Raw genomic sequence first — 13542 nt, forward strand, 5'->3', positions numbered from 1 at the left:
ACAACTAGAGGTGCATAATGGTTACATTCATGGGGTATACCAAGGGGTTTCATAATGGTCATTCAGACTCAGCCTTAATAAACAATCTTGTACATCTACAGTAACAGCAACCAGTCACTCACAAGGCAACATTGTCCCCAAGCCTAGCACACTTCATGTTACCTCTCATCCCATCCACAATTCCAAGACTATCATCAGAACATCTATTATGGGCCAAGACAGAACTGCCAAAAAATGAAGAAATAAAGAAAAAAATGGATTTCCTGTCTGGGATTTAAAATTTTGTTTTGTTTAAGTGAATGTTTTGTTCAAATACACTTAGATTTGTAACTGAAAAGAGGAAGCATGATGAAAGACATTTTTGTTAAAATAGATTGTTAAAAAAAATTATAGATGGAAAGAACAACTCATTTTAAGAGACAAAATGAAGCAATAGTCTCCTCAGAAGAAAGAAAAATGAAAGAAAGAAGAAAAAGAGAAAGTAAGTAATAATTATTTTTGTTTTGTCAATTAAAAAGATAGTTAAGATTTCACACTGGCCCCCACGGTGAGCATGGACCATGGGGTGAACATGAACCCCACAGGGGGAACATAGACACCCACAGGGGGCACATGGGCCCTATAGGGGGAACATGATTGCAATCTCCCTTCAAGCATCACCTTTCACAGCCTCCCAAGCTACAAAAACAGGGTTTGTCTGAAATCTTCCCTTATCTGCACATTCAGCCACTTAAAACCATTGAAAGCTACCTTTAAAATGTCCTGCAAGTTCAGCCCTTCTCCATCCCATTGACACTGATTCACTTAAACATTCTGAATAAAAATAGAACCTTAGGGGCACCTATTCAGGCTTTGGTCCCCATGCAATGGGCTATTACAACAGCCGTGAAAGGTATGCCCAAGAGTGGTCTCTGTGCCAATCCATCTCCATACTGCCACTAGACTTCCCTCTCACCCAAGTTTCTTGGCATTCACTTATGCTTCCAGATGGTTCAACTCATCTCTGAAGTCTCATCTCTTGTCCTCTTATAAGCACTCTAATGTTTTAGTATATGTGCTGCCGAAGCGAGCACAGCACTCTAATGTTTCAGGCACAATCAGGAAATAGTGGGCTCTATGTTTGAGTCTGAAGCTCAATGATTTACAAAAATAGTGCTTATTTATTCTTAGTTGTTCTATAGTGAATATTGTGGTGCACCATCCAATTTGTCCTCTTCTCCTTGCCCCTTCAAGACCATCATGCCCATTCCTCCAACTTCTGGGAGCACTAGGTCACAGTTGAATCCCTGTCCAAAGAAGCTGTCTCACTCAAGCTTATATTCTCTCCTAGTCAACAGCCCACATTCAATGACTGATTGAAGCAGTACATTAAAGCCCAGATCTCTTGCCTTGATGAGGAAATAACTCTGAAGTGTTGTCCCAGCTCTGGAGCTTTCCATGGAATGGGCTATGCCTTCTGTTGTGACTAAATTGTAGTTCAACTTCTTTCTCCCAAGCCTGCTTCCCTCACTTCCAGGGAGCACTTCGCAATGAACTTCCTCTGTAGAAATCACAGGTTCAGAGTCTGTTTCCAGGAAACACAATGAAAAGAGAACTTATCTTTTTAAATTTAAAAAATATGTATTATTATTTCATAATTAGTGACTTTAATTTTAATTAATGTTTATACTTGAATATTAAACATTTTTTAAATTTCATGTTTCTTGGGCTTTTTTGTTTGTTTGGTTTTTTAAAAGATTTTATTTATGTATTTATTTGTTAGAGAGAGAGAGCCAGAAAGCACAAGCGAGCACAAGTGGGGGGGGGGAATGGGGAGGGGTGGAATAGCAGAGGGAGATGGAGAAGCAGGCTCCCGGCTCAGCAGGGAGCTTGACATGAGGCTCAATTCCAGGATCCTGGGATCATGACCTGAGCCAAGGGCAGATGCCCAACCAACTGAGCCGCCCAGGTTCTATTTTTATTCAGAATGTTTAAGTGAAAAGAAAAGATATCTATATCTTTAATATATATATATATATATATATATATATATATATATTCTTAAAAAAAAAAACACTATTAATCCTTATCCAGCTCCACTATCAGATATTGCTTAAAATGTTGGAGCCAGAATCTCAAATTTGGCTTTCTCATTTCCCAAGTTTATAACATTAGTAGGTTACATATTTCCTCTGTATCTCAGTTTCTTCATCTGTAAATTGGGGATGATAACAGTATGTTACTTGATGGGTTGTTGTAGAGATTAAATGAGTTATCATATATAAAGTATAAAGAATGATACCTAACCAAAAACGAGCACTTAAATTCATTAAGATAACATTAACTGCTATAACAAATAGAGCTAAAATGGTTTTCACTCATTGGTTCAAACACAATAGATATTTCTTCCTCATTTATGTAACATTCCAAGGTGTTCTTGGTCAGTTGGGGCAACTTTACATGACTTTGCAAGGACCTACATTAATGGATTCCCAATTATCTCCAATACATGGCTTCTCCATCCCTATTAGCTAGAAAAAGGAAAGAACACAGAGACGTGTGTATCGGAAATTCCTATGGGTCAGACTTGGAATTAGAACACATTATTTCTTCTCACATTCTATTGGCTAGAACATAATCACAAGGCCACACCTAACTACAAAGGAGCCTGGGAAATGTAGTCTAGAAAATGGATTTTAGTGACTGTGCAGAAAACTTTGCTAAAGTAATTATTATTATTGCTCTCATTTTTACCGACTTTCTAGTTTGAGGTCTCATCTTCATGCACCTGGCAAGTCACGAAAGCTTCCTCATTTGTCTTCCCCCAGACTGTTCCCCCAACCCAAATCCTTTCTCCACACCAAACCCAGACTTATTATCTAAAATCCAAACCTGGGGCAGCCCAGGTGGCTCAGCGGTTTAGCGCCGCCTTCAGCCCAGGGCGTGATCCTGGACACCCGGGATCCAGTCCCACCTTGGGCTCCCTGATGGAGCCTGCTTCTCCCTCTGCCTCTCTCTCTCTCCTCTCTGTGTATTCTCATGAATAAATAAATAAAATATTTTAAAAATAAAATAAAATAAAATCCAAACCTGATCATCTCACTCACCATCCCCCACCTCCCAACTTAATATCCTTCTGTGATTCCTCTTTGCCTCAGGATACAAAGTCCTTGCAGTCCCTCTAGGATACAGTCAACACACATCCCTTTGGTCTCATTTCTAGGCCCTCCTCATCTTGCAGCTGGTATTTTGTGATGGGACACTGTGGCCACTCCAGTGAATAAGGTAGAAGGACCCTGCCCTATAGACTTAACATTTTATGTGGTAACCAAAACTAGTAAACAAATAAATAGACAATATTAAGTAGTAAGTGAAGACAAATAAATGGTAAGGAAATTGAGAGTGGTAAGATAAATAGATAAATAAATAACATCTTAAATTTTACTGGCAAGGGAAAGCCATCCACAGAGAAATACACTGTAGACTTGCTCTTCACTAAAGTTACTCATGCCCTGCAACTGCATATTACAAAAGAGTTCTTATCGTTGACCTATACTTGTGTTCCTTTGAGCTTCTTTTATGACCGCTATTCAGGGAAACAATATAGAGCACTAAAGATTGCCTAATGTGCTATTTGTGGGGGATGTTGACAGAATAATATAATTTATTTTTGTCCACTGGGGAGTTAGAGTACAAAGGGCCCATTTCCCCCCTATGATCTTCTTTGCAAAAAAATTCAATGTAAAATATTTAATAAAATCAGGGTTTACTCAAATATATAAAAGTTTTATTCTTTTTTAATAAAAAGGACAATGTTATTGTCACCTTAGTAGTTTTTTAAATGTTATATTTGTGATGTGCCTGTCACTTTACTCTATTTAGATTTTCAAATTCAGGAGATCTGAAGTTGAAGAATTTCTTATAGATGCTATTCATTTAATCAGGGTAAGCTGCTCGTACCTGACTTAGATCTTTAACGGTCAAACATGAGCATTTGCCATGATGTGACATCCACATAAAGCCATGAATTTCCTCTCAGAATCCTCTACTAAAAAACTGGAACTTTTAATTCATGATAGCGAAAGAAAGTTGCAAACAATCTAATTGTCAAATAGTTGGAGGATCTTTAAATAAAAATTAGAGTACGGTACTGTCATCAAAACTCAAATTTTTGTAAAATACTTAAGAGTATGGAAAAATAGGTGGGATATAAAAACCAAGTGAAGAGGGGGAAAGCAGAAGAGCATAAAGAATGTAATTGTGGGACACCTGAGTGGCTCAGTGGTTGAGCATCTGCCTTCAGCTCAGGTCATGACCCCAGGGTCCTGGGATCGAGTCCTGCATCAGGCTCCTTCATGGAGCCTACTTCTCCCTCTGCCTGTGTCTCTGCCTATCTGTGTGTGTCTCTCATGAATAAATAACATAAAAAAAAAAAACACAAAAGAATGTAATTGTGTGAGTCAGTTTAGAAAATTCAAAATAACCTAAAAGAAGTCAGGAGCCTGGCAGTTCAGAGCTGGTAGGGTAGCTTTACAAAATTGTCAGAGACCCTGAGCCTTCTGTATTGCTACTCTCCTTTCCTTAGCAGATGACTTCCAAGCCATGGCTCAAGATGGCTGCTTAAACTCCATCTGTTATACCTACATTCCAGCTACCAAAGGAAGAAATAGGCAATAAGGGCATGCCTCTCACGGTAGACAGAAGAATGGCCTGCTAAAGATGCCCATGTCCCAGTCCCTGAAATGCATGAATATGTTACCTTAATGGAATAAGGGACTTTGAAGATATAACTAACTTAAGGATCTTGAGATGGGGAGTTTATCCCAGTTATCCAGGTGGGCCCAATATAATCAGAAGGATCCTTATGAAGGGCAGCAAAATGGTAAGAGTTAGAGAAGGAGATGTGACAGTGGAAGCAGAGGTCAGTGTGGCTCAGGGCCCAGATTTTGCCTCAATGTTTTCCTTTTTAAAAAATGGAAATATATATCCCAAAGGAAATAGGTTAATTAAGTTTTGCTAGAAGTCTTAGGTTGCAAAAATGGAGTCTCGATCCCAATGGTAATTACATAAGGTTAAGCAAGAGGAGGAAAGGTTATTTACAATATATCTGAATCTCACTCCATTAAGGAAGAAGTAAAGGATAAACTGTATATCTGTAGGGCCTGTAACCAAGGACGCATCCAGCATCAGCCCACACCCTTGTCTTTCTTTCTCCCCTCTGCTTTTCTCTGTTTCACTGCATTTTCTTCTACTGACAATGGACCTTATTCACATGATGAGAATCAAGGCAACAGGCATCCGTGGGTCACTTAGTCCAATTTAAAGATCATTCATTCATTTTCCATGTGTTTATTGAGCCCCTACCATGTGTCAGGCCAGTGAGGACAGACAAGTTCCTAGCCTCATTCTGGTAGCTGATACAGAAAACAAATACATAAACAAGATCCTTAGAGATCAGGATCGTGTTTGTCATTGTTCATTAGGTATGATGATTGAAATGTGCCGAGAGATGAAACACAGAATAACTGGGGAGACCACTGTATACTGGGTGGTCAGGGAAGGTTTCTCCAAAAAGCTGACACCTAGGACCCCAAAGAGAAATAAAGCAGACATAAGCATGATCCAGGGGACAGCAAAAGCCCCAACATAACTTCTCGAAGCAACAGAAGGAAGGCCAGCATACCTGGTGCCAAGTGAGCAAATGGGGATAGTAAAAGATGAAGCTAAGAGCAACATCCAACAGAGCTTCATGGATACATCTTGGTTTTTCTAGGAAAGTCCTAGAAACACCAAGGAAACACCTGTTTCCCACCGTAAATGTTAAAAGCAATCTCAGGTTGGATTATAAATTTCAGTCACCTTGCATATGACGCTATAGGAGTCAGGATTTTCTCCTAAGAGAAATGGAAAGGCATTGAAAAGTTTTAAGCAAGGCAATGCAAAGATCTGATTAGTATTTAATGTCACTGGAAACCAGATAATGAGTTAATAAATGCAGTAAGTTAAATATATCTACACTTGGAGTAAAATAGAAATAAATATTGAGATAAAATTAAAATAGCTACAATTTGCAACTTAGCACAAGGCATAGATAGATATACCCTCGTCATTCTGATAAATATGGAGACCTTAAAACCACCACTCTGTTATTCTTCCTCCTTCTTTTAAACTCAGAAGCCCTTTCTGAGGCAGAACATAGCCCCAGCTGTCTGGGTCTCATAGCAACTTGGCAGCACAATGCTTCTAGGCTGAAATCCCAACTTCCATGGATTCATGCAGTTTTAGCCACAAATATTTACCTTACCTGGCTCCTGGGGCTAATTAAAAGGGTAAGGCTCCATTCCACTTGGCTCTCCCCTAAATTGCTTTCAGAGTCAGAAGCAGCTGCTGGACAAGAATGACAGCTCCATAATTCTTCTCTACATCTACACAGGACTCCCTCACAAATGTCATTTTCAAATTAGGAAAAGGGTCCATAACCATACCCTGCCCTTCCCACTCTCCTACTGGAGTTGAAATTGCATCTCCTTATAATGATTTCTCCTAGAAGCTGAAGTTATACTCAGAGCACATCTATCTTGCAGTTGTCTCTGGAAGAGAGAATCTCTGGATCAAATACTAAAAGCTTGTTATGCCAGTTATAACATAGTGTTCCATCACAAATATTTATTCTTATTATAAAAATTATACATGTTTATTATAGATTCAGGAAGGTGGGGGTTGCCTTGGTGGCTCAGTCAGTTAAGTGTCTGACCCTTTATCTCAGCTCAGGTTTTGATCTCAGCATCATGAGTTCAAGCCCTCCATTGGGCTCCAAGCTGGGCATAAAGCCTACATTTAAAAAAAAAAAAAAAAAAGATTCAAGAAGGTGACAATTGAAAAGTGAATTTTTCCCTCTCTACTCCCTCAGCCCCTGTCACGGACCCAATGTCAGTTCTGGCCATTTTATATGCATATATATGCAAGTAGAGAAATATTTATTGGCATTTAAATAGGTCACCCTAAAGACATTAAGTGATTTCATGATATCAAGCAAGTCCTGATTTGATGAACCATGAAATGGAATCACATCACAGTTCCCTGGCAGGAAATGAAGACTCAGCTCTCCTTGCAAAGCACAATAGCTGAGTTAATTCTGGTTATAATTTAAAACAGGGTCAAGATACCAAATTCAGATCACCAGGCCCAGGAAGAAATCAAACAGGAAGTAAAGTGACAACTCTGAAAACAGACTCAGCGCTTGAGTAGCAGTTGAAAATAGATGGAGAAGCTGGAAATCAAGTCTGAGACAGGGCTCAGAGTGCAGGGTCTGGTCCAGAGAGGAGGAGAAGCACTAGGGCGTCTACTGTGGTCACTGGGGTGAAGGAAGTTAGCAGAGTCAGAGAAGCCAGAAAGACAAGATGGGGTTTTCATTAGAGGGAAAGGGGAGCTATTGCTGGGAAAACAGAACACATCCACAGAGTGAGAGGAGCAGAGAAAGGCATCTATCTGGGGAATTATGAGGCCAAGAAACATCGTGAGAGAGAGAGAGAAGTCGAGAGATGGAATCTCCCTCTGAAGGACTTTGAATAATTTCTAACAATATTATATGTTACCTTTCAGGTACTTCTCTTTTGTATTTTTTATGGTAGTAAAATATACATAACACCACTTTAACCATTTTTTAGTGTACAGTTCAGTGGCATTAAGTACATTATTCACATTGCTGTGCAATCATTACCAACATCCATCTCCGCAACTCTTTTCATTTTGCAAAAACTGAATCTCCATCCCCATTAAACCCCACTCCCCCAGCCCCTGGCAATCACTATTCTACTTTGTGTCTCTATGAATCTGATGACTCCAGGTACCTCATGTAGGTCAAATCATAAAATATTTGGCCTTTTACGACTGGCTTACTTCACTTAGCATAATGTCTTCAAGTTTCAGTCATTTTTTTTTTAAGATTTATTTGTTTTGAGAGACAGACAGACAGACAGAGAGATGAGGAGGAGCAGAGGGAGAGGGAGAGAGAATCTCCAGCAGACTCCCTACTGAGCACTGAGCCCAACTCCCAGCTCCATCTCACAATCCTGAGATCATGACCTGAACTAAAACCACGAGTCAGATGCTCAATCAGCTGAGCCACCCAGGTGCCCCAAGGTTCATCCATGTTATTGAGTATGTCAGAATTTCCTTCCTTTTTAAAGCTGAATAATATCTATCTATCACAATAATATGTATCTTTATCTACTCATCCATTTATTCATGGACACTTGGGTTATTTCCACCATTTGGATATTGTCAATAATGCTGCTATGAATATGGGTATACTTTCAAGTATTTTTCTAAATAAAATATTTCAAGCCACCAAAGACAAACAGAATAGGTTTGTTTGTTATTTTTTCTGTGTTTTTCTTTAAGCAGAGAAGGGGATTCCTGAGGAAAAGAAAGCATGGATGAAAGTGTGGAATGGAGAAACATAGCTTGATCAATAAAGAGTAGGAGGCTCCATGGGGCAGCAGCCTGGAAGGAGGATAGAGTGAAAGGTGAGATAAGAAACATGAGCATGTCAGGGCATTGAAGTCTAAAAGTACAGAAAATAATGGAATATATTCACATCACCCAGTTGTATCATATCTCTGTATTTTGCCATATTTTCTTTTAAAAAAAGAAACATACAACATTCTGGATACAATTGATGCTCCCTGCACAAACCTCATCTCATTCTTTCATTCCCCTTCACAATGGCACTCACTTTCCTGAATTTCAAGTTTCTTTTTTCCATGTTTTATGATTTTACTATGTATATAAATCATGTGCTTTCATGCTTGCAAACTTTATTATATGAATGACATCATACTTTGTACACATCCTTTTCCAACTTTTTTCCCCATCAATATTATGTCATAGATATTTATCTAAATTATTTCATACTAATAATCCATTTTATGAATATTCTGCACTGTATTTTTACGCCATTACAAGCAGCAATACTACAATGAACATTCTTGGAAATTTTCCTTGCTATGTGAGACTTTAAGCTGTTCACCTAGATGTGGAATTGCTGGATTCTAGAGTAACATGCACCTTCAACTTTATTTGTAAAGTCAAATTGCTTTTCAATGAAGTGGTTGTATCAATTTATACTTCCACAAGCAGTATACAATTGTTTCCATTTTGCCCCATTCTTGCCAACAATAAATATTGTCAGATATCTACATTTTTAAAAAGTTGGTAAGATAGCATACTGGTTAAGAGCTGGATTTTTGAGCAATACTCTTGGTGTCCAGATCCTGGCTTTATTCCTTACTAGTTGTATGAGTTTTGGTTCTCCTTTTCCCTCTCTGAAAGAGGAAATAGCTAGTAGTACCAACCTTATGCATTTATTGCAAGATTTAAGTGTGTTGACACATGGAAAACATATGGAAAAATGTATGGGCAGTGCTCAATAAATGTCAACCCTGTTTCAGGAATCTGAATTGGTCATTCAAGTTTTATCTTATGTGAACTTCTTATTCCTTTCCTTACCCTTTTCATATTGATTTGTAGGTATTCTTTAAATCTCCTGAGTAATAATCATATGTATTTATATGTTCCAAATACCTTCTTTCAGCCAGTGGCTTGTCACTTCAGTTTTTATGACCTATTTTGTCATGAAGATTTTTTGGGTTTGTTTTTTTCAATAATCCAAGTTTTATTAGAGAAAACCTTCTAGTCCCCACTTTTCCATTCAATACTCCAATTTCGGCCAAAAAAGGATGTTAGGGTTAGGGAGGATATGAGTTAGTTCCAGATCCAAGATCTAACAATAAAATTGTCAAAGTAATTGTTATGAAGTTTTTAATCAGAATCTAGTCAAATATATCATCCCTTCTATTTTTGTTTCCTGTTTATTTTTTTTCCTGACTTTGTTCATAAAAATATATTTTTTTTAATTTTGCTCGTTTTATTTATTTTTTTTTAATTTTTATTTATTTATGATAGTCACAGAGAGAGAGAGAGAGGGGCAGAGACATAGGCAGAGGGAGAAGCAGGCTCCATGCACCGGGAGCCCGATGTGGGATTCGATCCCGGGTCTCCAGGATCGCGCCCTGGGCCAAAGGCAGGCGTCAAACCACTGCGCCACCCAGGGATCCCCATAAAAATATTCTTAAATATTTTCTTTTTCTGAAAGTTCTTGAAATTTGCTCTTCACATTTAGGATTTTAGGATTTAATCCACCTGGAATTTAATTTTGTTATTAGTGTTAAGAAAGGCATTTTTTTCTCTGACCACTTTTCCATATGCAAAAACAAATGCTTTGGTATCATTAATTGAATTTTCAGTGCCATTTCTTGCCTTTCTATATATATTTATATCTGGTTTTAGTCTTTCTGTTTTGCTTCATTATTCTATTGTTATTAATTATAATAATAATTTTGCCTGCATCAAATACATTAACACAAAACAGTACAATCATAATGTTGTAATTACTTACAATAGCTTTAATATTAATCCTGTCATTGCCACCTTGGTTAAGCTAATTCCTTTCCCCTTAAGGTTCTAGGTTCAAGTTGGCCAAGAAGAATTTGTATGAGACCTTGGCAGGTGGAGGTGAAGGGAGGCTGTTACTCTGTGAAAGTCTTCACAATTAGATGGATTGACTAACACATAGACATGGAAGTAATAGAAGAATTCGAGCTTGCCCTTGCTCTCTTCTGCTTTGCATTCAGCTTTTCTTCCCAATTGCTGGTATTACAGCTCAAGGTCTACTACCAGATCCTTGGCTAAGATCCAAAGACAAGGTGGCTGCACAAAAGCAGCAGTTTTGCATAGACTTCTCCATGTGCTCACCTCTACAGTACAACCTCAGCTGCTGGGCATGCTTGGCTTCTTGGATTTCCCTGTAATTTCTGGCTTGTCTACCCACACCAGTGCTCCTAGAGAAATAGATAAAGATTCTTCCTTGATCTTCCACCTTTTCATCCCAGACCTTCATTTTGCCAGCTCCTCCCATAGTTGTAAGGCCCACTTCTATTTGGTCATCACATTCATTCTGGCTTTGCTCTCTTGACTGAATTCCAACTGACACACTGAATATGGTAGAGTGAGCCTTCCCATTTGAGTCTTCTTCAAATTTCTTTCTCCTTTGCCCTTCCATCTGACTTTTTTTCTTTTAAGATTTTATTTATTTATTCATGAAAGCAAGAGAGAGAGGCAGAGGGAGAAACAGGTTCCCCACCAAGCAGGGGCCCAGATGCAAGATTCAATCTCTCAACCTTGGGATTGTGACCTGAGCTGAAGGCAGACACTTAACAGACACCCAGGCACCTACCCCCCAAATGAACCCCCCCCCTTATGACTTTTTGAATAATCTTATCAATATATCAAAAAAAAATCAGTTGGGATTGTTTGAATTTATAATCTAGGAAGAACTGGTATTTTAAAAATAATATTTCATTTTTTAAAATTATTTATTGATGTATGGTAATATAAACTATTTTTATACTAATCCTGTATCTAGTAACTTGCAGATATCTTATATTCATTCTAATAGTTTGTATTTTCTCTTAGGTTCTATGAATGCAATACTGTTCTTATGAGTAGTGATATTTTGGGTTTTTTGTTTTTTGTTTTTTGTTTTTTTTCTTTTCCAATCTTCATGGCTTTTCTTTTCTTCTCTTATTGCCCTGACTGGGACCTTCAAATAGTGATTGGATGGAAATGGTGAAAATTGGCATCTTTTCCTAATCCTAATATTGAAGGAAATAATTCTAAAGTTTCACCAGTAAATATAATGCTTGCTACAAGTTTCTGAGAAGTATATTTGTTCAATTAAGATAATTCCCCCTACAGGGGTACCTGGGTGGCTCAGACAGTTAAGCATCCATCTCTTGGTTTCAGCTCATGTAATGAGCTCAGGCTTGTGAGACTGAGCCCCAAATCAAGTTCCATGCTCAGCACAGAGTCTGCTTGGGATTTTCTCTTTCCCTCTCCCTCCTCTCTGCCCTTCTCTGCTCACTTGTGCTCGCTCTCTCTCTCTCTAGTAAATAAATAAAATATTTTTTAAAAAAGATAATTCCCCCTACAAATAAAAAAAAAATCCCCAAATAACCCAATTAAAAAATAGTCAAAGACTTGAACAGATATTTCTCCAAAGAAGAAATACAAATGGCTGGCAAGCATATGAAAAGATGCTCAAGCTCACTAACTATCAGGGAAATGCAAATAAAATCCATAATGAGATATCATCTCACACCTGTTAAGATGGCTATTACCAAAAAAACAAAGGTAACAAGTATTGGCAAGGATGTAGAGAAATTGGAACCATTGTACACTCTTGGTGGAAACACGAAGTGGTGCAATCACTACAGAAAATACCATGGAGGTTCCTCAACAAATTAAAAATGGAACTATCATATGATTCAGACATCTCACTCCTGTGAGATATATATCCAGAAGAAATGAAATCAGGTTCTAATAGACTTATCTGTACTTCCATGCACATTATAGCATTATTCACATCAGCCAACATATGGAACAACCCAAATATCCATTGACAGGAGAATGGATAAATAAAATGTGGCATATTCATACAGTGGAATATTATTCAGGCTTAAAAAAGAAGTAAATCCTAACCTTTGCAACAACATAAATGAACCTGGAAGATATTATGTTAGGTGAATAAGTCAATAATAGCAGGATAAATACTCCCACAATTCCACTTATATAGAAGTGTGTTTAGAATGGTAGTTGCCAAGGGATGGGGAAAGGGGAAATGGAGAGATGTTCAATGAGCATAACATTACAGTTATACAAAATGTACAAGTTCTAGAGATCTGCTGTGCCACACAGTATTTATAATTAACAATATGGTTTGTGCACTTAAAAATTTGTTGAAAGGGAAAATCTCATGTGTTCTTATCACACACACACACACACAAAAAGCAAAGAGATTCAAAGAAACTTGGAGGCGATGGATATGTATAGTACCATGATTGTGGTGATACCAGAAGTGAATGTTTATGTCCAAACTAATCAAATTATATACATTAAATATGTGCAGCTTTTTAGTATATTGATTATATATACCTCAACAAAGCTGCAAAAATAAATAATTTTTTTAAATGTCAGGCTTAGGTAACAATGAAAGGGTAGGTTCTTGTTTTTACCAAGGAGAATCTGGGAAGAGATTTTCATTCTTAAAATGAAATTGAATTGAATGAAAAATGAATTTTTCCCTAAAATGGACAACATACATTTGATAGACTGATTAATGTCCAATATTCAGAATAATTTCAAGTTTTGTGAAATAAATGTGTACCAAAAAAATTCCTTATTCGTATTTCCTGGGTTTTTTAAAATATGAGAGAGTATTACATTTTAACAAATTATTTTTCTGCCTCTATTAAGACAATTATTTCTCTTGCTCTTTCTCTTTTCAGTTGGTTAGTGTGGTAAATTATATTAATAGATTTTTCTAAGATTAAACCATCCTTGCTTTCTTGGGATAAACCCAACAGTGTATTGTTTTTGTTAATAAGTCACTGACTTTGCTGAATTTTATCAGAATTTATACCTTTTTATTTGGAAGCAAGTTAG

At 37.5% G+C, this 13542-nt stretch overlaps 1 pseudogene; it reads right to left on the reverse strand.

Annotated features, from left to right (window-relative positions):
• Positions 1-13542, reverse strand: part of LOC140602866 (malate dehydrogenase, mitochondrial-like) — a 282291-nt pseudogene that overhangs the window by 93780 nt on the left and 174969 nt on the right.

Source organism: Canis lupus, chromosome 13, assembly GCF_048164855.1.
Source record: "Canis lupus baileyi chromosome 13, mCanLup2.hap1, whole genome shotgun sequence".
Lineage (NCBI taxonomy): Eukaryota > Metazoa > Chordata > Mammalia > Carnivora > Canidae > Canis > Canis lupus.